The following is a 4,577-nucleotide window of genomic DNA, read 5'->3' as shown; positions in this document are numbered from 1 at the left end:
ACATCAAACTGTGCACTTATTGTCTCTATGGACACATAACGGTCCTTATCCGTGAAATGCATTTATTTGGCAAATCAATTCTGGTGTTCTGACTTCCTTACTCCTCTCACACCTCTGGTTATCCCTCATAGACTCCCTGCCTTCCTTGAATCTCTTATGCCACTTAAAAACTAATGCTTGATTCATGCAAGATGGTCCTAAAGCAGTATGAAGCATTCCATATGTTTCTCTAGCATTTTCCCAAACAATTCTATTGCATAACCTTTTTCTAAAATGTCCTCATGTCCAGATTGCATTTTTAAATTCACCAGCTGTGGCAATCAGGCTGTAGTAGGGTGTATTCCAATTCCTGCTGTAGTTGTTCATTTGAACCTGAAATCATAAAAATTGGTCAGTCATCTCATAGCAATAAGTCTGGAAACTTATAGAAGGTACCTCGTGTATATACAGTGCCACGCAAGAATATTGGATACATTACATTTTTCTTCATAACTCTAATTAGGGTTCAAGATTTTACCTAAAATTTGGTCTCTATATTACTATTCTAATTTACATTTGGGATAGTAATTACAAAATCAAAGTTTAGAAAGTTTATATTTAAGGAAAATATAAATGAACAAACGCAAAAATATTGGATACACTTAAAAAAATCCTTTTTCTAAAATAATTTTAGATGGCTTTTGCTGTGCATGTTGCAATAATGCAAATGAGTTATCAATCAGAGAGCTTTATATTAAAATAATTTTTATAAAATTCTTCTGGTTTGTGTTCACCTGATTCAAAGTCAACCGGATCATTTATAAAAATGCCTAAAACTAAAGAGTTGTCAAAAAATCATTGATAAGCTCAAAGAAGGAAAAAGGTATCGAATAATATCAAGGGAACTTAATCTACCACTTAGTACAGTTGGAAACGTTATTAAAGTTTAAAAACCTTAGTGAAGCTGTTACAAATCTTCTAAAATGTGATCGACCAAAGAAATTAAACAAAAACAAAAAAAATCATGGTGGGTAAGCAGAAAAGTACAAAGAAACCCTTTTGTTACTTGTGGTGAAATTCAAACCTCAGAGAAGCTGAGATTGGTGTGAGCAAGGATACAATCAATAGAATTCTAAATCGTACAGGTTTTGTTTAGGTGTTAACATGTCAGATCACGTTTGAATTATGTTAAAACATATAGAAAACAACCTCAAGAATTTTGGAACAAGATGATCTGGTCAGACGAAACGGAAATCGAAATTTTTGGAAGAAACAGCAACACAGGTATGGCGGGAAAATGGCACCGCCTACAACAAAAAGAATACCATTCCTACAGTGAAGTTTGACGGTGGTTCAATTATGATATGGGAGTGTTTTTCATCCAACGGTACTGATGAGTTAGAAATCATCAATGGTAGAAAGAATGTGACAGGGATATTCTGGAGAAAAAACTTTGGACATAATAACAATTTTGTGTTTCAGGATGACAATGATCCCAAACATACTGCCAAACTAACCAAAGAATGGCTTAAAAATAACGAAATTGATGTTCTTACTTGACTCAGTCAGTCTCCAAACCTCAACCCAATTGAAAATTTGCAGAAAATATTGAAGATCAATGTTCACAAGACGAATCCACAAAATATTCAACAACAAGAACAGTTCTGCAAAGAAGAATGGTGCAAAATATGTGCAAATTTTTGCAAAAAAACGTGCAAAAAAAAAAAAAGTGACTGGAAGCTGTTGAACATAACAAAGGCTACGAGACCAAATATTAAATCAATGTATCCAATAATTTGCATTTGTTAATTTATATTTTTCCTTAAATATAAACTTTCTAAAATTTAATTTTGTAATTACTACCCCAAATATAAATTTAAAATAGTAATAGGAATATACTGACAAAATTTTAGGTAAAATCTTGAACCCTAATTAGAGTTATGAAGAAAAATGTAATGTATCCAATATTTTTGCATGGAACTATTGACGTTGAAACATATTTTAATTTATGCAGATTGCATATATATTATTATAGAATGTATTCTTTATTGAATATTATATATTATGAGGAATAGTTTGTCCAGTGGACATATTTCAAAATTCTTTTAAAATAATAATTCTTATAATGACGTTCATCAAATTCCGTCTGTGTTTGTTTACAATATCATGTCAGCTGATATTTGGAGTTGATGATGAATGCCCTAGTAAAGTCACTTCTGCTTAATGTTTAGTTTTAAAATATGCAAACGAAGAAATGATTTGCAGCAAATTTAAATGGCACCTCTTTTATTGCAAACTGAAGTCATTAATAAGAAAAAAATAAAAGAAAATGGTGAGATACACCCAGGCTTAAACAGAAGACATTCGATCTGCAGTCGAATGCCCTACCATTGAGCTATATTTCTAGATGATAATAGTTTTGTTTTTGTTAAGAAATGATTTGCTAATAACTGAATCTCCCAAAATTTGCTGAGAATTATCTCCCTTGTCGGTGCAAGATAAAATATTCCCCTGCAAAAATTCTAAAAGAGAGAAAAACTATTTTTAGGATCGGATCTTTTCGATTTTTTATATTTATCGGATGAATTTCTGTACAAAACATATCTAAGAACACTGCCAGACATATAAAATAGCTTTGTATGAAATTTGCAAAAGATAGATTCGGCCATTTCGAAACCTATGAGAAAGGAACACAAAAGATATGTATTTAGTACTTTTGTATAATGCCGTTTTTCTCCTCTTCTAACAATATATTTATTTGGTACTGAAGGCAAATGCGGATAGTACTTACAATATAAACAAAAGAAAGGCCTCCTGAAGAGATCAAGAGAGCCCAAGTGACGTTGGGATGTTTGTTTCAAGATTTCATGTGATCACACGGCAAGCGAATACTTTCGTTAATTTACATGAAGAGAAATAAAATGAAACAAGATGAACAACTGAAATAAGAAAAACTGCAGTTTGCAGTTGTCGTTGTTGTTGAATATTATTATTGTTGTTCATTATTATTGTTGTTGTTGTTATTGCTCAATATTATTGTTGTTGTTCAATATTATTGTTGTTGTTCATATATAAACCACAACAATAATAATATTGAACAACAACAATAATATTGAACAACAACAACAATAATAATATTCAACAACAACAACGATATTCAACAACAACAATAATATTGAACGACAATAATATTCAACAACAACAATAATATTGAACAACAATAATAATATTCAACCACAACAATAATATTGAACAACAACAACAATAATATTGAACAACAACAACAATAATATTGAACAACAACAACAATAATAATATTCAACAACAATAATAATATTCAACAACAACAAAAATAATATTATTGAACAACAACAACAACAACAACAATTAAAAAACGTTGTAAAGTAACTAATAATTTTAGCTAATAATTCAACTGAACATGAAAATCATAACCAAAATTAACACAGTTCGTAAACTGCAGAAGTAAATGTCCATCCAAAAAATTGAAAAAGAAAGTTAAATTAAATTTTTACAGTATTTTCTGAATATAAAATATCTAAAAAAAAAAAAAAAAAATGAATATTGAGTTTTCACAAAAATGTTGTGAGTTATTTTTTTTTATTTAGCATAAAGTAATAAAGTTTTGCTTACGTTTGAATATATTTTATGAAAGTTTTTGCTGATTTTAAAAAATTAGAACGATTTTTTGTGTATCAGAAATAAATTTAACTTTTATGAAGTAGATATTTTTATTTGGAAGCATTTTGTTTTGTTTTTTTACATGGAGGTCACCACTTATCAAGGCTCGGAAGCCACTCGGGGATAAGGGTTATTGCGTGTACAGTAATCAATGGGATAGTATTGTAGTAATCGTTAGTATTGGAGATTTGATAAAGTGTCTTACTTAAGAGGGCAGTTCATCAGAAATTTGTTTATGTCGGACTTGAAGCATTTAAATTATCTAGACAGGCTTTGGTTCAAATTCTGTAGAAGCACATTGCATTTGTTTAGTATTCAGAGATAAGTGCTTTCTTAACTATTCTGTACTTGTACACAACAATTTAATAAACAAAACATACGATAAACATTGAATTTAACTTGAAAATCCTATCTAAAAATAGCACAGTTTGTAAACTGCAGAAGTACCAAATGGATAAAAATATGAAAATATAAGAATATGCATTTTTTAAGGGATCGCACTAGAGCTTACCTCCTAATTAAAAAAATGTTGTTTTTTTGTTTTTTTTGTTTGATTTAAAACAGAAACAAATGTGCATGGGGGGGAGGTAAGATATTATCAATTAAATAAACCCTACCATATACAAAATAAAATTTTGACATTTATAGCTTTGCTTTTTTTTTTTTATTTGTTTAATACTAATTATGTGGGTTTTCATGTGTTTAAAATATTAAAGATTGACTGGTCAAGACAAACTTGCAAACAAGTGATCAGATAAGGCTGCACTGATTGAAATTTTGGTATAGTTGATCTCATCAACTGGAGAGTGAGTTTGCGTAATATTAGAAAATGTCTGACCACGGAGCAAGGGAAAAAGTGACGTTAAATGCACATGGAAGAATGGTTGTCTAACCATTAT

The sequence above is a fragment of the Euprymna scolopes genome, chromosome 15 (assembly GCF_053919585.1).
Source record: "Euprymna scolopes isolate OS-2025 chromosome 15, ASM5391958v1, whole genome shotgun sequence".
Taxonomy (NCBI): Eukaryota; Metazoa; Mollusca; class Cephalopoda; order Sepiida; family Sepiolidae; genus Euprymna; species Euprymna scolopes.
The sequence above is the reverse complement of the archived record's forward strand: the minus strand, read 5'-3'. Positions refer to the sequence as shown.